Below are 27,442 nucleotides of genomic sequence, written 5' to 3'. Positions count from 1 at the left end.
TTTTCTGTGTCTTTGGACAATTTTGTTTAGAATAAATAACAAAGTAAATTATTCTCTAAAATAAATGCAAAATAAATCTCTATGTGCTCACTACAGTCAAAGAAGTGAAAGTCAATAGAACGTTCCATTGCAACAGCTGCGCCCAGTTTGACAATAAATATATAACAGGAATATAACAGCTTCACAGTAAACTGTTTTTTCAGTATTGACTTATATTAATGTCCGTTAAAGCATGACTAAAAACTCCAAAATCTCCAAAATTATTTAATTATTCAGTTATGACAGACAGCAATGCATCATGTTCTGTAAGATCATGTTTGTAGTCTGTTCCTTGGGTTTAAACCGTACAATATAATGTATAAATACAATATATATTTCAGACCTATAATAGTAACAGTAAATGTGTAAAGTTGCATAAAATAAAATGCTGCCTCAAATGTATAATGAATGGTTTCCACTGCTTCTGTGCTGTGGTCCGCGCAACTGAAGCGACACCTAGTGGCTGTTACCAAAAAAGCATCAGAGTTTCGCCTCTTGGTATTCTATACTCTTTGATACAGTGGTCAGAGTAATAGTTAACGGGAAATGTCCTGACTAAAATAGATATTAGGCATTTATTATTTATTTTTGGCATTCAATTATTTGTGCATAACATTTAATAGATTACACTTTCATGAAAACATTGTTTGTGTTTGTTCTAGTTTGTTGTCACTGAATGAGTCGATTCAAACGATTCAAATCACTGAATCATTTCACCACTGATTTGGTTCAGATGATTCGGATTCGCATTTTCTCTCACTTTCTAGTACTTGTAACGATGCACTGATTCACATATAAGGAGCAAAACGTGTTGCGCATTAGCTGTTATTAATATGAAGGTACACTTTACTCTCAAAAATAACAAAGCATTGCAATGTTATATTTAAGATTGATTGAGCATAGCTTGTAAAAACGTTTAAATTGACAACAGTTTGCATTGATTAATAAAACTTAAAAAGCACAAACCTTTCTTCAGTCGAATCACAACAAATGCAGGACTGGGGCGCCGCTTTATGACGTCACATCACCAAAATAAAAGTCCCTTTTGCACACTGATGTGTTTTATCTGCATTTCCACAATTATTAGCATGTTAAATCTAGAATCAATTATATTTTCGTTTGTTAAATTAAAAGTACATTTACAAACCTATACTTAACGACTAGTAATTCAATGTTTAAATTGGAATTGATTAATGATACTATTTATGTTTAACATATTTGTAGCATTAAGATCATAGCAGCACTAAACACACACACACTAGGGTGACCAGACGTCCCGAAAAATTCGGAACAGTCCCGAAATCTAAGCTGCTGTCCCGAATCCCGAATCCCGCTCTAATTGTCCCGAAAATTATACTGAAGCAAAATCTTAAATAGTTATTGTCTGATAAAACATAAAAAAAACTGTCCGTGGAGCGAGGTTGAGTCATCCTGCAGCCTGGCAACCAGCCCCCGCCGGCTGCTCATTGGCTGCAGCATCTTTTTTTTTTTTTTTTTTTTTTTTTTTTTTTTTTTTTTTTTAGATATACCGTTGGCGCGCATTAAGATATGCACTTGTGGCAGAGTGGGCAAGTTCCCTCCCCTGCACTTGTGATTGACAGCCTTTTAGAGCCGGGGATTTGTTATATAAAGGCTGTAATTGGGTTACCTGGGATGCGTCATGGCTAGCTCCGCCCCTTGGTGCGTGCAGACTTCCACCTGAAAGGTACGTTTTAGCTGTTTGGCTAATGTTGCAGCGAGTTGGGCATATCAGTTAATAAAATCTATTCATTGTAGCTGGAATAGCATCTTATCCACGGCTTCGCGTTGGTGTGCAGGCTGTCACTATCCCTCGGTAGGTTGAGTTTTATTAATCGTTTGCATAGCATTCGTGTTTACCATAATTTGCGTTCTTTTATTCCAGTTGGGTTGATTCCACTCATCCTCCTATAAACTGCTGAGATTTGTGCTGTGAGCAATTGTATGACTTGTGTGTCTCTGTGACTGACATTTGGTATGTATAGTACATTTTTAATAAAAATAATTGTCCGGATTTAAGTTAACAATTTGTTTTTTTGTTAGGACAAACAATTTCTTTGGGAGCGCTTCGTCTTTTTGCGTGTTTGGGTGATCGCATCCTGCATAGAACAGGATTAAGACGGCGCTGCTGTTTTGCTGTTTTGTTTCTTTTTGTTTCTTTCTTTTTCCACGCTAAAGCCGGTGGTTGTGGCAGTAGCTGTCCTGATTTTCTGATCGTCTATGTGTCAGGGTGCGTGCTCTGATCTGCCTTTTAGTCAAACGAACTACCGGCTGCGTGTAAATTTGCTCTTGTGATTTTCTTTTTGTTTAGGAGTTTAGTTGTCTTTTGTTACTGTTGAAATTCATTCTTAGGTTTGGTTGTTATCGAACAATTTATTTCATTTATTGTATGTTTTTCTTTATTAATGTTTTTTATTCAGGTTGAATCTGACAAACTTCAGATTGTCTAACTTTTATTCGAATTTGTCTTTTCATTACCTATATAGCAACAATTGTCAGTTGTGCTGCACATATTTTAACCATTTGGAAATTGTCTTTTTCCGTACGATGTTGTTTGTATTTTGATTAATTGTTTTGTTTTCTGTGTTTTAGGCCCCTGAGTTGGGTGGCTAGCTGCTCTATTATCCTGGTGGTGGTGTTTGCAGCACGGAGTGTGGATTGCCGTTACAGTCACTCACCTCACTGTGTGTGTGTGTGTGTGTGTGTGTGTGTGTGTGTGTGTGTGTGTGTGTGTGTGTGTGTGTGTGTGTGTGTGTGTGTGTGTGTGTGTGTGTGTGTGTGTGTGTGTGTGTGTGTGTGGCGTGTGGTTACAAATAATCACTTTGCAGCTAGCCTACCCTACTACGGGTGAGCCTTAAATTAGTGCTTTGTTCTGTGTGACAATGAGTCATATTTTGTTTGAGCTGTTTTAAATATTTTATTCAATTGTGAACTTAATAAATATATTTTGTATACTGATATTTTATGTCTCTGCCCTTCATGGTAACAAACCTGTTCTCCATCAAATAGTTAGTTCCCCTTACTTTAAAGGGGTGGCGTAGTCAGCATTAATACCCCATTTAAAGGGTTTTGTATTTATAGTGTGATTTTTGATTTGCCTCCTGTGGCCTCGCTACACACTGATAAGCAAATTTTCATTCATGAAATTGACATGGCTGGTGTACCGGAACCCCAACATGCTGCAAAAAAATTAAAACGTCTCTGCAGGTACCGGGAGGAGTGGGTGGGCAGGTATCCATGGATTGCAAAAGCCCTACATGATGAAAGTAAAGCGTTCTGCAAAGTGTGTAGGAAAGAGTTTGGTGTCTCTCACGGGGGGGAGGCAGATGTTAGGCTGCATGCTAGCAGCAAATTACACTTTACCAACATCGCGACAGTACAGACCAACACGTTGGTCTCGTCCTTCTTTAAGAAGCAGGATGATTCCATGTATAATAAAATAGCTGCTGCTGAGCTGACCTCCGTGTTCCACTGTGTGACCCACCAACAATCATACAGATCGCTTGACTGTGCGATGAAGTTAAAACCAAAACTGTACTCGGATTCGGGCATAGCTAAACTCGTTAGCTGCGGTCGCACAAAAGCTGAAGCACTGGTCACAAACGTCCTGGCACCCCTCGCATCTGACTTCTCCCAATGCCTCGAGTCAAAAGATATATTCTTTTCCATTTCAACCGATGCCTCTAATAAAGGCAATGTGAAAAATTTCCCGATCTCTGTGAGATTCTGGACTCCTGAGCAGGGCATCCAGAACAGAGTTCTTGATTTCTTTGAACAAGCAGCCGAGAGCGCAGATGCCGTCACTGACACTTTACTGAATAAATTAAAGGAACACAAACTCAGCATCAATAACATCTCGGCTTACTCGGCTGACAATGCGGCAGTGAATTTCGGCAGAAATCACTCCATTTACCAAAATCTAAAAAAAATCAACAGCAAGATCCTTCCTGCAAACTGCCCAGCTCACATAATACACAATGCAGTAAAACGTGCCAGCAATGCACTGCAAATAGATGGTGGAGACTATCGTCATAAAATCATTTAACCATTTCAGCTGTTCTGCGAAGATAGTTTCCACCCTCAAAGAAATGTTTGAATTTGCTGACATGGAGTACCAAACACTGTTGCGTCACGTCCCGACACGCTGGTTGAGCCTGCTTCCTGCAATTGACAGACTTGTCAACACCTGGCCAGCGGTGCGCAGCTACTTCTTGTCACTGGGACAGGAGGAGTGCCCCCGTGTCCTCTGGGATGCGCTCCAGGTTAACAAGCATGGAGAGGAAGATGAATGCAGTGAGCTGGAGGTCACACTCTTCTTCTTGCAAAACACTTTGAAGCTTTTTACTGGTGCTGTGCTGAGTCTTGAGAGCGACAGTCTCACCTCAGTTGAAGTATACGCACTTATGAGTGGCCTCCGAACCAAACTCCAGCAGCGCAAAAAAGATGCTTTTTTCGGAGCAAAAGTTGACCGCGTCCTCCTCTCCTCCGTTAATCTTAGGGTTGATAGGCTCAAGAGAGAATTCACAAATTTTTATGATATCGCGGAGCAATACCTTGAGAAATGGTTCAACTTCTCAGAATCCGGGCACCTGTTCAACATCCAGTGTTTCAATCTTAAGGAAAAGCAAGAAATCAGCTACAGGGAATTAACGGCCGCCGCATCCTTCAGATGCACGATGAACTCGACCTGGATGAGCTCTACAACGAGAGCTGTGTTTCTGCCTCATCTGGAAATACACAGTCACCCTGTAGGTGCCCTTTGGGCCCAAGCACTCAGGAGCACGTCCGCGTTCCCACTGTATGCCAAGCTACTGTCTTTCATTTTGAGCATCCCCGTGAGCAATGCTTACTCGGAGCGAGTGTTTTCAATAATGAAAGGTGCGATGTGAGAAACAGGTGCTCATTTAACCTGTTTCGCAGCGAGATCAAAGTAAAAATGAATATAATGATGACTTGTGCAGAGTTCCATAAATACATCCTGGGAAGCAGGGAGTGCTGGCAGCAGTGAAAAGCTCTGCAAAATATGCTGATGTCGAGCCTCCACAACCTCGGTAGGCTATATAGCTCAAGTGTGAATTTCAAGTTATATTGTTTCTATTAATTTATCTAATTCATCTAGGCTATATGCACAAAGACAATACGACCTTTTTGTCCCCTTTTTGCTTTATAGAGTAGATGAAGAGAGCGCAAGTTGCAGCAGCCGTTAGGACAGTGAAAGTGCAGGCAGAAGTCGCGCGAAGAAGTCAGACCGGTGGAGGGCGAGGCATCCTGTTCCAAATAATAATTCTATAGCCTACGTATCAATTTATATGCATGTACTTGTTAATAAAAAATGATTGATAACTTCAGTTTGAAGTATAAAAATAGCCTAACGTTACTTCTATATTAGGCTATATAAAATTATATGTATATGTAGGCTACTTATATTAATAAAAACATGATTGGTTCAGTCACTTTCGTTTGAAATTCATTATCTTTATGAACCCCCCCCGTCCCGAATTTCATTCCATAGGCGTAATGGTTTTCATACTGTACACAAACCGTATTTTCTATCACTCTACACCTACCCTACACCTAAACGTAGCCCTCACAGGAGATTGTGCACACTTTTCCTTCCTCAAAAAAACTCATTGTGCATGATTTATAAGCCTGTTTCCTCATGGGGACCTGAGAAATGTCCCCACAAGGTCAAAATCTACTGGTATTCCTATCCTTGCGGGGACATTTGGTCCCCACAACGTGATGAATACCAGGTACACACACACACACACACACACACACACACACACACAAACACACATAGTTTTGTTTTTAATGTATTAAATGTTAGTATTAACTTTCATTAACATAATAACATTTGCTTAACCCTTGTGCGACCTTATGGAAATTTTTGTCCATTTCAGTTTTGTTTTTTGTTATAGGTGTGTCTATGTTAATGCCAACTGCATACATTTTGGCTCAGGTGTTCATTTTTATTGACATTTTAATATTTCACCCTCATTTCCTTAAAAATAAAAAAATAAAATTCTATCCTCTGTACAAAAAAATACTCTCACTCAGGACCTTAAGGACAAAAATGTCCACATTGAAACCCATTAAAACTGCAATTTTTAATCCAGAGCCATTTAACTATAAAATGATGCAATATTTGCTACTAGGCATTCATTTTATCGGCAAGGCTTCAAATTTTACATTTTAACCATTTTTTACTAGATTGTGCCATTTTTTTAGAATTTGGCATATACATTTAAAAAAAATCTAACGCTACATATAAATATAAATGCCTCAAAATTAATGTTGTTCTTCACTGACACACCCAAGAATCTAATAAGCAAAGAAAAAAATTCTGCTTAGCATTGTCACAGTTCTGTCTGTTTATGTCTTTGGTTTCGCCCATTGTCTCCCCCTGTTGATTCTGTGTGATTTGGTTTTTCCCTCGTCAGCCCTGATCACCTTCACCTGTGTTTAGTAATTAGTCTGTCTTTATAAGTCTGTTTGTTTCTTGAGTTCAATGTCGGTCGTTAAATGTTGACAATTGTGTGTGGATTATCTTGCCATTTCCTGAGTGTTCCAGCCTGTTTATTCTGAAAATTATATTAATGTTTATTGTTTACCTCGTCTCTCATCTCGTCCATCCAACACGTATCGTTACAGGAACGACTGACCGAAAAAGTTTACCCGGCACTTTCCCCTGCGTTTATTTTCCGTCTTTTTCCCCTCAGTGTTTTGTTTTTTTATTGTTTGATCGATTATGGACCCTACTGTTCGTCTCATCCTCCTGAGGCAGGAGGAACGCTCTCTTGAGGACCATACACGTGAGTTCATCTCCCTGGCAGAACATTCCCACTTCCCGGATAGCAGCCTATGCATCTACTATTACGTAGGACTGAATCCCACCACCAAGGCGCTGCTATCCGGGGAGGGTCCTCAGGAGAGCCTGCCGGACTACATTGAGTGGGTGTTGGCGTCCTGCCAATCTTCCTGGACTGTTGGCGTCATCGAGGAGGACGTCAACCCCACTCACGACCCAGAACCCAGCCAAACATCACCCCGACATGCGGAGTTACAGCCTGAGCCCACCGCAGATGGAGTGCCAGAGCCGAGAGCGACAGAGCCTGACCCATCTGACCAGGTGCGAGAGCCGGCATCAACATCCGTGACGGTGGATGGTCACGTGGAGCAAGAGAGGGCGACAGAGAGCCCTGCCCAGTGCACCACCGCTGAGGGTGAGCTTGGATCTAATTCTGGGGATTTAATAGACTTCTTCTCGGATCTTGCCCAAGACAACTCATGTGACTTAATTGACTTTTTCTCTGAGCCACTGACCTGTATAGACTTCCCTCCCACCGCCCTCGTCTGTCTGAATCTATCTGTGCTAGATGTGCTCTCATACAATGTAAAGTCCTTCATCAGAACGTTTTGCTTGAGCAAAATGTATACTAGTTATTCTAGACAATTATTTTAATTGAATGATTAAAAAACAAAACAGAGGTATAAAAAGTAAGAACACTGTAATGTTATCTTGAATATTTAGGTTGTCTTCAGAGACACACTTCTCACAGGGAAAGAGAAAGCAGACATTTAATGAAAGTTATTTTATTTTTTTAGTATGGATGAGGAAGAGCTGGAAAAACATAAAAAAAAATACAAATATATATATTTTTTAAAGATTTAGTTTTAACCAAAATTTTGGACAAAAAGGGGTTTGTATTTGTAATTGTTTAATGACTTTTTTTTTTTTTTTTTTGAATCTGTGCTCTGGATTTTAACTATAGTTTTTGCTGACACCAGCTTTGAGTTGAGGATTATTATCTGCTTCACGAAGCCAATGCTGAGTCTGACATGTCTCACCTTTATGATGCGGACAATAGCGTCCTCCAGCATTAAATTATGTTGGATCATCAGATACGCCAGAAAAAGTGCTGGAGAGTGTAACACCTTATCTGAGGAAATAAAGACAAGATACTCAAAACAAACTCATTCCTAGACACTTTGTCACTATAGCACACTTGATGAAGTGATAGATGATAAATAGTGTGTTTCAGCTCTTACTCTCTGGGTTACTGAGGGCCTTGTGAATGAATTTCGCAGCTGGGACGAAGTGCTCGTCCATTACAGACACACCATAGTAAGTGATGTTTATGCCTTCGTAATATTTCGCCTCTGTATTGACCTTTTCTAGCAGGTCTTCCTTGCTTGGCTTTCCTAACGATATCTTCAGACTCTTCTTTACAGCCGCAGCGTTCAGGATGTGAGTAACACCCATCTCCTTCAGTCTGACTCGGTCCATTGCTGTCTGTCTGCACAAAAACACCACAGCCTCCATTAGTCTTTCACTAAAGAGGACACAACTGCATTATGTGTGATTACTGTATTACATTATTACTTCACCACATTTATTAGTATAATATTTTATTTCAATTGTAGACTTACTGATTTGCTATGAAGACATTGGGCCAGACCTCAGTGACTGGTGTCCAGTCCAGTGTGCATTTCTGCAGGAGTTGCATCACGTGGGTCATGATATGACGATGTGCTTTTTTAACGTCACTTGAGATTCTGATACTAGAACTAGCATCGCTATGTTTTCTATGTTGAACTCCACTCTTGACTGTAATTTTCGCTGCCTCACGAGTTTTAAATTGAGGAGTGATTCAAAAAGCCTATTTTGGGTTGAATCTGTCTTTCGTGTATCACACGATCAATGGCGTCCTCCACCGTCATGTCATGGTGGATCATCAGATATGCCAGAAAAAGTGTTGAGGAGCGGCTGACGTCTTGAAGGCAGTGGACCAGCACCTTATCTGAGGAAACAAACAGAATCACACTGTAAACAAAACCATTCATAGACAGTTTTCTCTGTAAAACACTTGATAAATGGCCATCATTGAGTCTGTCCTGTGTACGTCCATAACTGTCTGGTTAAGCTACTAAATCTGACATCAATACTGCCCTCCAAAGGCAAAGCGCAGTAACTACACATTTGGTCAAAACTGAGTTAAGGCTTAAAATGTGACAAATTCTCCTGGTTAAATTGTGTCCCGTTTCAGAGAAAAGAGTATTAACATGTTTGACTAGCTGATGTAAAAAATTTAAACGTAGTTACTGCACTTTGCCTTTGGAGGGCAGAATAGACTACAATGGACAGTTAGGACTGCTGAGAGGATTATTTGTGCTCTCCTGCCCAATCGCCAAGATCTTCACATCTCCAGAATGAGGAAAATTCACACTCAGACCATTCTCGCTTCAAACAAAGCACATTTTTTTTCGCCTCTATATTTCTACTTCTGTATATAATGCATTGTTTAATGTCAACACTGTGTCTGTACTGGAAACTCCTGTCTTAAAGTCCAATTCCTTGTGTGTGACCCACAAACCAACAACAACTGAAGTCAGCTGCAGTAAAGGCCTGGCAAAGCACCACAAAGGTGGAAACCCAGTTTCTGGTGATGTCCATGAGTTCCAGACTTAAGACAGTCATTGCCTGCAAAGGATTCTCAACAAAACATTAAAAATGAACATTTTATTTATGATTATATTTATTTGTCCAATTACTTTTGAGCCCCTGAAAATGGGGGGTCTGTGTATAAAAATGGTTGTAATTCCTTAGCATTTTCTGTTATGTTTTTGTATTGAATTAATACTTAAAGTCTGCACTTTAATTTCATCTTGATTGTATCATTTTAAAACTATTCTAGTGGCTTACAGAGCCGAAATTATAAAAAGTGTGTCAGTGTCCCAATATATATGGACCTGACTGTATAAACAAATTAGGGGTACAGCAATGGGTGCTTAATTGTTTTGCCCCCTAATTATGCTAATTTATTTCTAGGACTTTGGAAAAAAAGATTTGTATTTTCGGATTCCAGTCCATATCTTGCGAAGATTTATAGATGATGTCATTTTGATTTGGTCAGGCTCAGAAGTAGATTTGTTAGCTTTTCATTCATACTTAAATACTACCAATGTACATTTGAAGCAGAGTTTGGATTTTTCATTTACTCAAATTTTTTGGATTTAAATATATTTAAGGATAACAAAGGGAAATTGCATACCACTATTTTTAGAAAAGAAACTGATAGAAATACTATCTTAAGAGCAGATAGCTTCCATCCCCCATGGTTGACAGATAACATCCCTTTTGGCCAATTTCAGTGGTTAAAAAGAATTTGTGATAAAGAAGAGGATTTTGAAATCAAGGCCCAAGATATGATCCAAAGATTTCAAGAACGAGGATATACAAATAGTGTCATATATAAAGCATACAATAAATAAAAATATGTTAGTAGAGGCAAAAATCAAGTAATTCTGAGAATTCTGTATGTTTCGGTACACAATATAGTACGGAGGCTAATAAAATCAAGAAAATTGTAAAAAATAATTGGGAAATCTTGATGAGTGATCGCCACCTCAGGGAAGTTCTACCTACATCTCCTTCTATTGTGTTTAAAAGAGCTCCAACTCTTAATGATAAACTGGTGAGAAGTCATCTTTCCTCTAGAAGGTTAAATACTTGGTTAGGTCCAAATGGAGGAAATTACAGATCATTGCGAGAATATGGTGAAGATAAACACATTCATTGATGTAACATCAGGACGTGAGTTTAAGATAAATTCATTCATTAATTGTAGTACTTCATTTGTGGTGTATCGGTAAGAATGTCCTTGTGGTTGTTTCTACATGGGGATGACAAAAGGAAATTGAAGGAAAAATGCTATACGAATCTGCAATCCACATTACCCCATGGCCTTACTTTAAAGAGATAAAAATCATGGTAATCCCGGGACATTGAAAATAGTGGGTATTGAGCATGTTTCGAGGTCAATTAGGAGAGGAGATAGAATTATGGGTGAGAGTCCTTTTGGGTTTATACATTGAAAGCAACTCAATTCCCAGGTTTAAATGGAGAACTGGATTTTTCTCCTTTTTTGTAACTGATCTGAATGTTTTCTATGTAATTTTTTTTTTTTTTTTTCAAAATTCTATTGAAATTTATATTCATAGGTTATTTTCTTTTTTTTCATTTGAATTATTATAAACTCATTTATTGGGTAGGATTATAATTGAGAAAAGTATAGGTGTGTTCGAGCTCATGCTGCGCTGCGCAGACCGATCGACGAGATTAGCCGAAAGCAGTCGGGGAGGAGCTGAAAACGGAGCCGTCAAGTCGGACACGTTGGGGATCTCGTTGCTTCCTGAAACATGGCAGATCACGTGGCGTTTGCCTTCTTTGTCGCAGATGAACTGGAAGCTATAGAAATACCTTTTTTGTTGGAAGAAATGCAGCAGAATGAACAACGACGGTAAGTTTATAAATAATATATGTGCATGTGTAAATTATTTAATTTTAAAGTAACTGAACAAATACTGTTTTACAAATCAAGCTTATACTTAATCAAATTATGTTTTGTTTAGTGGTGTTATGTTAGGCTTCTGTAAACAATAAATAGTTATCTGTAATTGCTGTTGGAGAGTAAGCTACTTCATTTGTGTTTATAGTACAAATACAAATAAGTTTTTATATTGCATGTTCAACAGTTGTGCAAACCTTAATTGTTGGAATCTATCCCAGTTCTACAAAAAACACTGAATGACAATACTTTTGAGTTACAATACATGTGTATATAATAAGTACAGTAATAATAAGTACTTTTTTATTGTATAGATTAGTTCCAAAAGTACTAAAATTTGTGGAGGAGGTTGTCCCCCTATACAGTCCCTCAGAATTTTGCAGTCATTTCCGGCTTTCCAAAGAACAAGTGGAGGTGCGAAATACATAAAGTCAACATAATTTAACTACAATTTGGTATATTCTCCTGAAACCTTATGTTCTACCTATACAGGATGTCATTACTACCCTTGGACCTGTTTATATGAATTTACAGCAAAGCAAACTGCCAGTCACACGGTGTTCTTTTCTGCCTTTGGACATTGGCCAATCAGGAGTCATACCGTGGGGTAGCAGACAGATTCAACATCTCAGAATCTACTCTTGCTAAACATCTCCATGAGTTTTGTTGTTATGTTAATACATACATGGCCCATCACATCTCCTGGCCCAGAGGCCAAAGGCTGGAAATGTCAAAGTTGAAATTCGATTTAGCAGGTTTCCCCAACACTGTATGTGCGGTGGATGGGTGTCACATTCCTATAAGGAGACCCCACTGTGATAATCCCCTTGCCTACCTGAATAGGAAGCAATTCTATTCTGTAATTTTAACTGGATTTTGTGACAGTGAGCGGCGCTTCTGTCACATCAGTGTGGGTCACCCTGGGAGTTGGCATGACGCCAGAGCATTTCGTCTAACAGAGGTTGGACGAGTTCTTGAAGAAGATCCTCATTCTCTTGTTCCACAGGGAATGCATATAATTGGAGACTCTGCTTATCCTCTGTTGCCTCAACTTATGAGGCCTTACAGAGACAATGGACACTTGACTGCTGGGCAAAGACGCTTTAAAGTGCATATTGCAGGTTAGAGACTCCGGTGAATTGATGTATAGAAAAATAATGTAGGAACCAGATTTTCTTTAAAATATACTTCAAAATACGCTATTAAGGCTTCTAGAGTCGTTTTTGTGAAAGAATTTTACTTCCGCGTCTGAAAAACTGGCAAACCGGTAGTGACGTAACGAGAGGGAGAGCGGTCAATGTAAACCATAGGAAAACAATGGATCGCAATGACTGTTCGGACACAGAGAACATTTAAAATGTTTATTTACACTTGTATGACGAACCACACACACAAATATGAGCCTGCTATGTGGCCAAGAGGGCAGGGACATGCCAGGATTAAACAGAACAGCGGTCAGAGACAAATTAAGTTGTGGTGTGAGGAGAACAAGGCAGGTGTCTGTGAGAGATCAGTGTTAGCTGACGATATCTAATCGGGCAAAATTATAGCATTTGTCATCTAGAAGTATTGATTCTACTTACCAGTAACACAAACTAATGATCGTTGATCAAGCGTGTCATACTCATTAATATCCGACGCTAATGTTACGTGATATAGCGGGTTTTTATTACCGCGCGCGCGAGAGAGATAAACACCTTTTTGTTTTATTATATGCTTATATGGGAAATACCCCCAAACTTGATGTGCTGTCTCTGACTCTGCACCCAGGCTTTGAGGCTTGCTGTCTGAAATCAAAATAGGTTCTACATATAGCTTAAATGCATTTTAGGCAGGGGCATGGACAACTCCAGGCCAGCAGACATGAGTATGTTTATGGTAGAGATCATTTATTACTCTGAGCTAAATACTTGTACGTACAAATAAACAGTTAAATTTAATCTCAATTACAGTTTGACTATATTTAGGTGACAAATACATGTAAAGTAAAACTTTTTGATGCCATTGGTATAAGACAATTAATATTGACAGCATACAGTCAAGTTGTCTGCTGGTATTCATCAGGAAGCCCTTACCTGCATGTGTTGTGTCAGCTATTAGACAGTTTACAGAGGAAGGATTACTTTATAAAGGTTTTGAATGGCCACATTTTGGTGACAAACAATAAAAAAATAATCACAATCACAAATTGTCTTACTGTATAACATTTTTTATGAAGTTTACAACATATATATCAAGCAGATCTGCATTTATGGCTAATTCAATTCAGTTTAATTTATACAGCAATAAATCATAAATATTATTTCATAGTACTGTTAATACCCAACTTAAAACACAACATTGCAACTGTTAATATATACATGTAGATGTACAAAACATATACTACTGAAAGAAAAATATTTTCAGTGTGGGTATCACACTAATGTGTTATATTAGAGAAGGTTAATAACAGCTGGCTCCACTGCTTCAGATCTTCACACAGCCTCATGTCTTGCAATGTCTCCCAAAGCCCTATAAACACAACACATGACAATAAATTACAAATTAGCTGTGCAAACAATGTGACCAAGCTGTAACTAGACTTGATGATTATAATATTAACAAACTGAGGATAACTGACCAGTAATGCCTTCTCCTATGGTACCGTTTTTACACGGTTCTTAAAATGATATTGCTAATGCTTACAAGCTAGCTACGGTGCTTTACAAAAACTTACACACATCTCGTTGTCTCATTATTTAAATAAATATGTTCACGGATTTGGTATTTATGAGAAGTTATGAGAAGAAAAACAAGACTTACGGTGCAGTTCACGTTTTCGTCGAGCTGCATCTCTGACGGCTTCGGACGAACCACAGTCTGACAGCGGACCCGATGAAGGTGCTGTGTGCACCGAAGGAACTGCACCGGCTCTGAGCCTCACTTGGTTCTTGCTTCAGCATCTCATGTTGAACTGCATCATATCGCCGGGATGATAATCCTCCAGTGTAAAGTGAACGCGTTTTTCGAAGCAGATGCATTAGTATAGGCCCGTCACTTCATCCGCACAAACGCACCCATATACGGAAGATAGCACCGTTCTTTTTATTGTAAGTAAACCCGTGGACACGATGTCCTGACAGGCTGGAGTTTGTGCAGCCTCCATAAACACAATAATTTACCATGACGATGATCAATTGAAATTAAAAATAACTACCGAAAACACACTAACTCACGACTGCTCCTACTGAATAGCAACAGAGCTTGGCGAACGACTCCCTCTCGTGACGTCATATGACGCGGTGTGGAAAAAAAAGTTGTTTTTGAGAGCGGTCAAGGAAATCGTCACTTTGTCTTCTAAATTTCTGCCCTTAGGTCTTGTAAAATATTTTCAAATAGTGCATTAACGGTTCGTATAGTATTTTCATTCACGAATATATGTTTATCTCGATTTTTTTTTAACCTGCAATATGCACTTTAACATAAAGCTAAATGGTGCCCGTGTAGTCATTGAACATGCATTTGGCATTTTGAAGTCTAAGTTCAGGAGACTCCAGTACCTACAAATGCAAAGCATTTCAAATATCAGTTCTGCTGTCTCAGCATGCTGCATTCTGCATAATGTTTGTTTAAAGCCCTGTGACCAATATGTTGAGGTAGATGATCATTTTCATGATGAGCCACACCTCCCACAACCCCACAACCTTGATGCATGCCATAGCAGAGACCTGATTTGCAACAACATCTAGACTAAACATCTGGACCAAAACTTTGTATGTACATTTTTTGTAGTAAGGGCATATAATTTGTTCACTGCTTCATTGTGTATCCTTTTTTTCTCCAAAAAAATATTTTTTGTTTATTAAATAAGAATTGAATGTATCTCAAGACTTTCTGAATTTCTTAGGTGAATTCCATAGTAATGGGGTGATTTAAAAAACATGGACTCAGCATGTCATATGGATATGTGATCATTGAGAATTATTATATAGAAGTTTATTAAGGAGTTGAGATTAATTGGGTGAAAATGCTAATTAGTGTTGAAAACAATGCAGAAAGGTCAATACTAAACACTTAATTCCATGTGGCATAACCTCATTTCCTAATCTAAAATTCACTTCACACCTGTTGGGTGGATGCTTACATGACACAATACATAATATAGAAGTGTGTTGACACCTGTAGCATTTCTGTAACAGTTGGGTGAAAGTAGCTTTCAGAAAATTACAAAGATATTTGGAACAATGTTATCCTCCACAGACTTCCATAGTATTTCTTTTCTGTACTATTGCAGTGAATGGGGGTGAGATATTTAGTTTTTCAATGACCTTTCCTTTGAAACAGATTTTTACTTCTGTAGCTTAGAAAAACCATAAATTGCATGTTGCAGTACTAACATGTTAAATGTAAAAATTGTAGACAGTTAATATAATTTAGTCTGTAAGACTTACTAGTAAAATTGCTAAATTGCTCTGAAGTGTCACCTCAAAGTGCATTTTGAAATTGTAACTGAAAATAAGAGGCAATTTATAACATTGGAAAGATGACAATAAAAGTACATAGACATTTGCTTGAAACAGAATAAGCTTTATTTGCCATGTTTTCAAGAAGGTTTTAGTAACTGTATAATTTGCTCTTGTTGTCTTCCGATTTTCTTAAGCTCCTCCACAACAGCTCCCAAACTGGTCAACATCTTTTTTTCAAAAGATCGTCTGCGTCTCTCTTTCAGTCGACGCCATCTCTCCAGGTCTGGCCTTACAAGAGACTCAAGCACAGCTGTTCTTCGTTCTGCATGCTCTTCATATGCCTCAAAAAATTGTTGAGGGTTGTGAGGATCTCTGCCTCCTGGACATGCTTGTACTGGCAGAGGTCCCAGGCTGCTCGTCTACAGAAGCACCTGCTGCCTGAGCTTGAGGAAGAGAGATTGATGGAGGCCTGTTTTGAGAAGGTGGATCTTCCAAACATAGAGGAGTAGAGCAGATAGTTCCAGGTGGTGCAGTTCCTATCCCAGAGGACCCAAATAACTCATCCATTTGCTGCAGAAAAAGCACAGTGTAATACGAAAGTGACTTTGTAATTATATGCAAAATTGTCTTATACAGTGCAGTCTTAGACTTACTGTGTAGTACTCCCAGGTTTGCTTTCCCTCCCCAGTTGCACGGCGGCGATCCTTAACTCTTTTGTAAGTAGTTAACATGTTGGTTAACTTTTTTCTAATTTTTTCACTTGACAAGGTGTATCCTTTTTGTGAAAAAGTAGTTTGTAACTTTTTATAAAAAGCAGTTTTGTTGCGGAAGTAGAGTTGCTGATAAGTTTTTGTAAGGTCCAAAAGTAGCAACGTCATTTTGTGTGTGATTTCTGAAAAAAATAAGTTTTTTACCACTGCAAACACATGCATCTTTTTTCCAGTCTTAGGTGCCATACCTTGTGATTCAGGGCGGTCTATCTGGATAGAGGATGGGTTTCTGGCTTCTGAAGGGTTACCACCCACTACATCGGTTTTTAAGGTGGTAGTCGGTAGGTCCTGGCTAATGGGTGTCTGTTGCACAGGGCACTGGCTGGTTGGTGGTTTCACAAAACTGAGATTTAGGGGTACAGGTGACTCAGTGGAGGTAGAGGGACATGGAGAAGGAGGTTGGGGAAAGACTGCAGCACAAGCTAGATCACTGATAGGAGCTGTTTAGAGAGAAAGCTGAAAATTTAGTTGTCACTTATGTGTCCAGTATGTGTTTGTTCATCACAAGTGTTTACCTTGTTTTGTTTCAACGGCTGTGACTTTTGCCATGACATCAGAGAGGAACTTTGCATCTGAGGAAATACTCTAAACTATCACACAAATCATTGTTAACTTGTATTTATTCCAGTTCTTCAATTTACTTACCAGTTTTCATTCTTTCTGCAATTTCCTTGGAAACCTTAAGAGTAAAGGTTCTTCCTTTGCTGTCCTTCACATTCATTGTTATATTATTCATTTTGTTTTTTCTTGCACTTGGTAATGCATGGTCTTTATATATGCGAAGTGAGAGGCCATGGGACTATACTCAAGGTGTGTGACTCGTTATGTCTAATAAAAGCTAATTAATGCAATAACACTTAACAGATTTCAATTTGTCTGATTTAAGTGGTTGTCTGTTTGTAGATTTTTGTGGTTTAGAATGTATGTGATATTTATGGCATAAACAAGTTTTAGTAAACTAAAAACATTGAACATGAATGACCTGCACATTATGAGGAATTAGGCTGTTTTTTTGTTTTTTTTTGTAGTTTGATTTAGATTGTAGTTGTGTAGTATAATTTTGTAGTTATGTTGTGTTTTGTGGTATGTATTTTTTTTTTTTTTTTTTACATTTAACTCTTACCTTCAGTTAGCTAAGGGCAGGTTAGACAAACCACCAAGAAAAATCATAGATGCACAAACACAATGTATTTGTCTTTATTATAATTTATACCAGTGTATAAAAGTGATCTGAATGTTGTATTTTTCAATTGACAATGCACACTAGCACAATGCAGCACATGCAAGTGAAGCAGCAACTACAGATTTCAGCATCAATCAATGTTGACCACATTACATTAAATGTCTGTGACATTTTAGTTATTCCATAAAAAATATTACTTAAATATGCAGCTGAATACTATAAGTGGTCTGTATGAAAAAAGTACAATAATAAACTTATGCACAAATCCAATATAAAGAATTTAAGGGAATAAAATGTACTGCAGTCAAAAGATCGTAAACTATTTACGAAATGGCATGCAAATTGATTTGTTATGCAGGAAACACGCGTGATCATCGTCATGTGGTGAATGTGGCCAATCATGAGAAGCTGTGATGTCATCACAGCCTGGCGCAGTCCCCTTTGAAATGCTGCGCTGGCTGAGCAAGCCGGCTGTTCTCGAAAGGCTCTCACGTTACTTTGATGCCACACGTGAACGTCACGTGGCGTCGGCGCCGGTTCAAGTCGGACAAAATTTCTAACCGGCATGCACTACTTCAAGTCAGCCGCCGATCGGTCTGCGCAGCGCTGCATGAAGTCGAACGCACCTTATAAGTGTCCGACCTGACGGCCGTCTCTTTACTCCTCCCCCGACTGCAAGCGGCTGCTCTCGCCAGCCGGCGGCAGGCTAGTGTAGTGCATCTCGAACACACCTACTATCTCTCAGTCCTGGGCGTCTAAATGAAAAGCACTCTGCAAGCACGTTCTCTCTGTTGTTTCTGAAACTACCATAATCGCTGTAATATGCGCGCACACTTAAAATCAATCCTGGCTGGCTTGACCGTGTTATTCTGAACCGCGGCTGGCTTTACCGCAGTGATTATTTGCATGAGACGCTGCTTTAGAAAAAATTATAAAAAATACGGGACAAAACCCGTCCCGTATTGATTCAAAACGGGACGCGCAATTTCATTCTCAAATACGGGACGATTCCGTATTTTAAGGGACGGGTGGCAACCCTAGTACCCACAGACAAAACACTCCTGCGACACACCGGAAATGGATGACGTCACCCGTGACTATAGGTGTGTTCGAGCTCATGCTGCGCTGCGCAGACCAATCGGTGAGATTAGCCGAAAGCAGTCGGGGAGGAGCTGAAAACGGAGCCGTGAAGTCGGACAAATTGGAGATCTCGTTGCTCCCTCAAACATGGCAGATCACGTGGCGTTTGCCTACTTTATTGCAGATTAACGAAGCTATAGAAATACCTTTTTTTGTTGGAAGAAATGCAGCACATGCGAGTAAAGCAGCAACTACAGATTTCAGCATCAATCAATGTTGACCACATTAGATTAAATGTCTGTGACATTTTAGTTATTCCATAAAAAAATATTACTTAAATATGCAGCTAATACTATAAGTGGTCTGTATGAAAAAAGTACAATAATAAACTTATGCACAAATCCAATATAAAGAATTTAAGGGAATAAAATGTACTGCAGTCAAAAGATCGTAAACTATTTACGAAATGGCATGCAAATTGACTTGTTATGCAGGAAACACGCGTGATCATCGTCATGTGGTGAATGTGGCCAATCATGAGAAGCTGTGACGTCATCCCTTCTGAAATGCTGCGCTGGCTGAGCAAGCCGGCTGTTCTCGAAACGCTCTCGTGTTACTTTGATGCCACACGTGAACCCCACGTGGCATCGGCGTCGGTTCAAGTCGGACAAAATTTCTAACCGGCACACACTACTTCAAGTCAGCCGCCGATCGGTCTGCGCAGCGCCGCATGAAGTCGAACACACCTTATGGAGACGCACCTTCCTACCACACCTAAGGCTATCTTTATAGGCCACGTAAAATAAGGCATGCCCAAAGAGAGATTATCATTGGCATATGCTTCCAAGGGCATGCAGTGCCCGCTAGGGGTCAGAGCACATTCCATGAGGGGCGTGGCCTCATCGTGGGCTTGGTTGAGTGGGATTGCCTTGCAAGATATTTGTACGGCTGCGGGCTGGGCCTCTCCGTCTACATTTATAAGGTTTTACAACCTGGAGGTTCCCGCCTTACAGGCCAGATTGCTGTCAGTCTAGATGTTCAGTGTTGTCTGACCTGATGTGTGGGGACCCTTATTCTTACGTCAGCTCAGGCCGTAACCCCGCCCTGTATGTACGTTTACTTAGCGTCTGAGTGACGCTGCACTATGTGGAAGAGTGCGGCGTTGCCCCTCCCTCTTCCCCGGACTCCCTGTGAGTTCTATAGGTGATTATGAACTGTATGAACCCCGAGTTTTCGCCCTTGGGTCTTTGGTGTCAGATCTCAGCATGCACGGCGTTTTACACTGGGTCCCCTAGCGTAAGATATTTCTTACGCAGTACGAGAGACCTCTCGTAAGAGAACGTAATCGGTTACTGACGTAGCCTCGGCTCTCTCTAGAGAGGGAACCAGTACTGCGTATCTTGCCGTGCATGCACATGCTCTGGTTGCTTCAATGATGAAAAACCAGATAATAGCTGCCTATGAGCGGTCTTTATAGGTCTAGACCACGCCCTTTTAGGCGGGAAGCTACGACAAGAAGCGAAGCAAAGGGCGCGAAATGCCCCCATTGGATCTGGTGTCGCGCCAGGCCTCGCTCTATAGGCTGCTGCAGTTGCAGCAGAGCTGCCAATAGGCGCGCAAGCTGTTTCGCCTATGTCTGTATGCTGCTGCAACGCGCTTTACGTTATTTCAAAATTAAGGATAATTTTTGGCTTCAATATCTCGCAGAAAAGGATTTTCCCCTAGCGTAAGATATTTTAGATATTAGATATTAGATATTTCTTACGCAGTACTCGTTCCCTCTCTAGAGAGAACCGAGGTTACGTCAGTAGCCGAGTACGTTTCTATGTAATATTAGCGTAGGAATAAAGCGTTGAGTAAATTAGCATACATTACCTGCACCGCTGCCACATTCAAAGGCGTTTCATCCTTTCCTCTCAGTGATGTCGGTCTGTCTTCGTGCCCGTCTATAAAATCATTGTCGTTTATTATGTGAAGGTATTGGCACATTTGTTATCCTTCCACTTGCTAAGAAAAACATCTTACCGGCGATGACTTGTTTAGCCCCAGCCATTGCTCAGACTCTGCCGTTAGCGCGGGTGTGTTTGAATTTTGGCGCATGCGCAGTAGTGGTGTTGTGACATTCGCACACAATCGCTCATGTATTTTAATGAAATGCGTTTTAGTTCATTGATGATGAGAGCACATATGGACAAACAGTTATAAGTGTTTTCTGAACAGGTTATATATATTTTTTAACAGGTTATACATTCATCTCTCTTTTTTCCCCAGAAAACTGAACTGAAACAATTAATAAAGTTAAGCAAAAAATTTTGTTATGTGATTTACAATAAGCAGAATCTTTTAGGCATAAATGGTTAATAAACTTGCATAAATTCAATATATACATTGGAAACAAATGGTCAAAACATAGAGCACCATATATAATTTTGATATATATTGTAAACATATATGGACATACCATTTAATACAATATACAATTTTAATATATATAGTAAACATGTATGGTCATAACATGCAATACCATATAAAAGTTGACCATATATATACTTTCAATATATGTTTATATACAAATTGTATTATGGGAAAGATGGGTATATGTGATAATAATATATTGCCCTATATTTAACATATGTGAGAGTAGCACTTCTGATATAGGGACATATATGTCATATATTACATTTCTGTATGGGACAGGAAGAAGTTATTTCACTCCTCAGCAGTCTGGAAAGTGTTTCACTCAAATGGAAAGACACGTGAGAGTTCACACAGGAGAGAAACCTTATGCATGTCAAGTGTGGAAAGCATTTCAATTGTAGAGAAAGTCTTAAAAGACATGTTAGAATTTACACTGGAGAGAATCCCTACACACGCCCTGAGTGTGGACAGAGTTTCCATTAAAATCAACTCTTTGAAGACCATATGAGAATTCACACTAAGCAACCCTACACATGCCCTCAGTGCGGACAGAGCTTTAATCATAAAGCACGTTTTGAAGATCACGTTTGAGTGCACACTGGAGAGAAGCCTTTCTCCTGCAAACAATGTTGAAGAGGTTTCAACCTAAAAGAAAACCTTAACAGCCACATGAGGGTTCACACTGGAGAGAAGCTTTACACCTGCCAACAGTGTGGAGTAAGTTTCACTCAAAAATAAATCTTTACCAGACACATTAGAATTCACAATGGAGATCAGTCTTATATGTGTGATCAGTGTGGAAAGAGTTTTGATCAACATGGAAACCTTAAAATCCACATGAGAACTCATAGAGAGAAACCCTACACATGCTCTGAATGTGGAAAGAGTTTTAGTCGAAAACGGCACCTTGAAGACCACATGAGAATTCACTCTGGAAAGCTACCCTACACATGCCTTCAGTGCAGAAAGATGTTTAATGATAAACGGCACTTAGAAAACCACATAAGAGGATATACTCCATACTGGAGAGAAGCCTTTCACCTGCCAGCAATGTGGAAGAAGTTTCAACCTAGAAGCATCCCTTAAGAGACACATGGGAGTTCACTCTGGAGAGAAGTCGTTTGTATGTGGTCACTGCGGAAAGAGTTTCAGATATAAAGCAGAACTTAAATACCACATGAGGTTTCACACATGAGAGAACTGTATGTTTATGTTATCAGTGTAATGGGAGTCATGCAACAACACCAGAGAGAAGTCTTTGCTGAGGCATCACTCGAACAAGACAATCTTGAGGATCACAGAAGCACCATTTCCAAGTCCATGGCATTTGGTCATATAGTTTCTTTTGTTTCGTAGAACTAGTGTTAATTTCGTCACCTATTTTTAATTTAGTCTTAGTCTTAGTCTTGTGCCAAATGTCCTTGTTAGTTTTAGTCATATTTAGTCATTCACATATCTTTTTTTGTTAGTCAAGTTTTAGTCGACTAAAAGTCTCGTCATTTTAGTCTAGTTTTAGTCAAAAGAAAACTCAAGGTATCTTAGTCAAGTTTTAGTCGACTAAAAGTCTTTTAATTTTAGTCTAGTTTTAGTCAAAAAAGATCTCAATATATTTTAGTCTAGGTTTAGTCAAAAAATTGTAGTCTTTTTTAAAAATAACACATTATTACTGAGATTATTACTGATACACATTTCAGTAAAAAAAGTGTTTCACATATCTCAAACATTGGTTAAATGTCATAATTACCTGACAAAATACACTTGTTGAATGATTTTTGTTGAATGCAAATGTTAAACGTGTCTGGTTTTTAATTTCTGATTTAGGAGACACTTTCACAAATGATTAACCCTTTCAGTGGTGAGTTTAAAATATTCTAGCGGACCCCTGAGAGTGAGTTTTTTTTAAGCGACCGTTATTTTAGAACGTTCCTCCTTATTGTTTCCATGGCGACGCATCAAGCTTGTCACGTGACACAACACAGACACAATAACACTGTATGACAGATAGATCGCTTTTATTTCGTTTTTCCTTTTTTATCCAGAATACTCACACACTTGCTTACCATGCCATGAACCATCTAATATTCCGATTCACAAATATGTGTGAATTAGTATGTTTCGTCGTTTAAAACCTTATATAAATGATCTGGATCGTAATCTGTAATGTGAGATGGGCGCGGCCATGTTTGTTTGCGTTGCTGTTCAGAGAGTCCTGTCAGCCGTATTTACAGCACATATACATTCATCCGTTTCTCCCGAAATACATGCAAGTAAGTGGCTGGTGAACTAGAAGAGGAATAGAGTGAACTTTTTAGTTACTAAGCCTGTGTATGTGATATGAATAAAACACATCGGCAAATTATATTTGAATAGATTGTTATTTGCTGCTTCCATAGACCTATGTGTGTATTTTACAAACTCTAAATGTCTCCTTTTACTAGTACTTATGTGTATTTAAATGTCTGAAACCTAAAATAAGCGTTATGTGGTTAAAAACACTGCATAGTTGTGATTATATGACAAGAGCAGAGCTCGTCCGTCTCTGGCTCAGCGCCAGCCAGCGCGCCAAAGCGCAGTTTGAATATTTTAAAGCCGTAACAGCTGATGAAAAAGCAGAGACGATTGTAGACGAAAAGAGATTTTATCTTAGTTTTTATTTTATGCAAAACATTTTCGTCTCGTCTTTTTTCGTCAACAATAATGCATGTTAATTTAGTCTTAGTCAGCGTTTTTGGACAGTGGTGCAGTCTTGTCATCGTCTCGTCTTAGTCATGAAAAAAAGGTCGTTGACGAACATATTTCGTCTCGTCTCGTCTGACGAAATTAACACTACGTAGAACATCTGTGAAATAACTCTTAAGTCCACGTGTTTTAGGGGTTGGTGACACTTTTAATTTGAGGTCCTTGATCTATTGGAAATGCCATTGTAGTAATGGTGGTGACTTTGGTTGAAGTGTGTGTTATGAGATCTTTAAAAAATCTGGTTTTGAGAATAGTGAACATGAACGAATGTCCTTGTTGTGCTTGCAGTATAACCTTATCCCAGAGAGTGATCCTAATCTATCTAGTCTGGTCTTGCATGAAGCACTCTTGAATTTCATCCATCGTGTCCCAGGTGGTGACATTTGGTGATGGATGTCCTTCACTGTTCCTTAAAGTTTGGGTACCTGAAAAAGCTAAATGTATATAATAAATGCTTAAATGAGCATCTTTTTTTCTGTCTTTGTTCAGTTGACCATGAGACACGTTTTGTTCTAACTAGCTAAAATAAAGTGAATATTCTCAACTCAAATGTAAAATCATTACAGAATCATTGACATGTATATTAAAGTTTTGCATGAAAGTTTGTGAGGAACGAAAAAGTTGCAACTACACTGCCTCCATCTTGGCACTTTTAATAACAAAAAAACATTAAAACAAATGTTTTTTGGTTGGTCACAATACAAGGTGCTACTGTGGCCTCAGAGCTTCTCCCTTGCTGACCACGGTCGAAATAAGGAAATGTCATAGTAAATAAATCTGGAACTAAATATGACATGATGCATAAATAAATACGAGATTTAAGTAAATCTTAAAGGAACATTGAAAGAAACAATTGTGGACATAAACGTCACAAATACATGAATGAATGCATTTGGAAAATCTGATAATAAATAAATAAGTACTTAGATTTTTATTTTAATTTTTTTAATGTATTTATATATATTTTAATATGTACTTCACCAAGAATAAAACTCAGAATACCACTGACATACGTATTATTATTTAGTCGTATCTCCCTGTAAATATCTATGCACTTTTTGGATAGTAGACAGAAGCGCGTGAACAGGACTTTTAGTTTGATCTGCTGGTTTGACGTCATAAGGCTGCGGCGCGCTCCTGCACCAGTGTTTGCTTTCAGCTGAAGAAAGGTTTGTAGTCTTAACCATTTAAAGTGTTTAAAAACATACAACGCGTTCAGTCTATTTTATATGGTTTACAAGCGATTTAAACTTTGTAATTATTGCGTGTAACATTATAATATTTTATTTAATAATGAACGTTATTTTGTGTACGTATAGCGTCTTGTTTCTCTCTCTGTTAGTGGTTCAGATAATCGTAAACATGAATTCCAAATACGAGTCAATTGAATCATTTGATTCACAAAATGATTCACTGTTTTGAATGGTTCGATTCACCGCTCTCTGCTGCTCAAAAATGCAACGAAAACAAACTCAGACCTCAGTAATGGCAACTTTTACAAACAATTGCAAATGTTTTTTGTTGTTTTAATGACAACCTTAAAATACAATAGCGGTTTTTAAAAATGTGTAATCATTAAATGTTAATCAAAACGGAATAGTTAGTTAAACCCTGCTTAAAAAAACTTGTTAGGGATGTTTTGGTGCAGGGATGCTGGTTTTAGCTGGTTTATGCTGGTCTTTTGCTGGTTTAAGCTGGTCTGTTGCTGGTCCTTTGCTGATTTTTGCTGGTTTATGCTGGTCCTTTGCTGGTTTAAGCTGGTCCGTTTCTGGTTTTTGCTGGTTTAAGCTGGTCTTTTGCTGGTTTAAACTGGTCCTTTGCTGGTTTATGCTGGTTTAAGCTGATCCTTTGCTGGTTTATGCTGATTTTTGCTGGTCCTTTGCTGGTTTGTGCTGGTCCTTTGCTGGTTTAAGATGGTCCTTTGCTGGTTTAAGCTGGTACTTAGCTGGTTTATGCTGGTTTAAGCTGCTCCTTTGCTGGTTTAAGTTGGCCCTCGACCAGCAAACCAGCTAAGCATAAACCAGCTAAGTACCAGTTTAAACCAGCAATGGACCATCTTAAACCAGCAAAGGACCAGCATAAACCAGCAAAGGGCCAGCTTAAACTAGCAAAGGACCAGGATAAACCAGCAAAGGGCCAGCATAAACCAGCAAAGGACCAGCTTAAACTAGCAAAGGACCAGCATAAACCAGCAAAGGACCACCATAAACCAGCAAATGGCCAGCATAAACCAGCAAAGGACCAGCTTAAACTAGCAAAGGACCAGCATAAACCAGCAAAGGACCAGCATAAACCAGCAAAGGACCAGCATAAACCAGCAAAGGACCAGCTTAAACTAGCAAAGGACCAGCATAAACCAGCAAAGGACCAGCATAAACCAGCAAAGGACCAGCATAAACCAGCACCAAAACATACCTAACCAGCATATGCTGTTTTTTTTCAGCAGGTAAATTTTGAGTGTTTGTCTAATCAGATCATTTAAGTCTATCAACTATCACTTTTACTCCCTTACCAGTGCACTGACTACTGAACTAGAGCTGACAGAGACGCACGCAGATATTTTTTCCCCCTGTTAATTGTTCTTATCTTTAAACAGGACCAAGTTTCCAAACACAGAGAAACATCTTAGTGGACTAACTGAGATCCACGTGACACACTATTATAGAGATGTCATTTATTAAAGAAGAGAGTGAAGACATGAAGATCGATGAAGTATTTAAAGTCAATTCAATTCAATTCAATTCAAAAAACTTTATTTGTCCCCAAGGGGCAATTCACAGGCATGTTGAGCAGCAATCAAAACAACCTTATTACCAAAGAATATAAAATGTACAAAGTACAAATAAGTAATAATAAATAACAATAGTATAAATGACAGTAGCAAATAATACATAAATAATTTAGTCCAAACGTCTAAAGTGCATGATAAAAAAATGTTACATTTTAAGTCAGTTACAGATTGGAATTCATAAGCAAAATAGCTTTAGGAACAAAGGTGGCTCTCCTTCTCTGAGTTCTACACGCAGGACAGCGAAGTCGTCGTCCAGAGGGGAGCCATTCAAATGCCGAATAAAGAATATGCGAGTGATCCTTAGTAATCTTACTTGCTAACCTGAGTGTCTGTTGGTCATATATACATGAAAGAGATCTAACAGGCAAACCAATAATCCTAGAGCACACTGTAACAGCACTCTGTAGTCGATTTCTATTCTGTATACTAATAGAATGGAACCAACAAGAAATGGAAAATGTAACAATACTCTCAATAAAAGAATAATAAAAGGACAACAGAATGTCTTTACATACTCCAAAAGAGCTTAGTTTCCTAAGGAGATACTGCCGCTGCTGGCACCTCCTAAGAATCTCCTCAGTATTAGAGTTAAATTTCAACTGGAAATC

The 27,442-nt window shown here is 38.9% G+C and overlaps 1 pseudogene; it reads right to left on the bottom strand.

Annotated features, from left to right (window-relative positions):
* Window positions 1-7,587: 7,587 nt before the first annotated feature.
* LOC141332996 (dual specificity phosphatase 29-like) lies at window positions 7,588-10,547 on the bottom strand (annotated as a pseudogene).
* Between the last annotated feature and the right edge of the window lie 16,895 nt (window positions 10,548-27,442).

Source organism: Garra rufa, chromosome 4, assembly GCF_049309525.1.
Source record: "Garra rufa chromosome 4, GarRuf1.0, whole genome shotgun sequence".
NCBI classification, from domain to species: Eukaryota; Metazoa; Chordata; class Actinopteri; order Cypriniformes; family Cyprinidae; genus Garra; species Garra rufa.
Note: the sequence above shows the minus strand (reverse complement) of the source record. Positions and strands in the feature narration are given on the sequence as shown.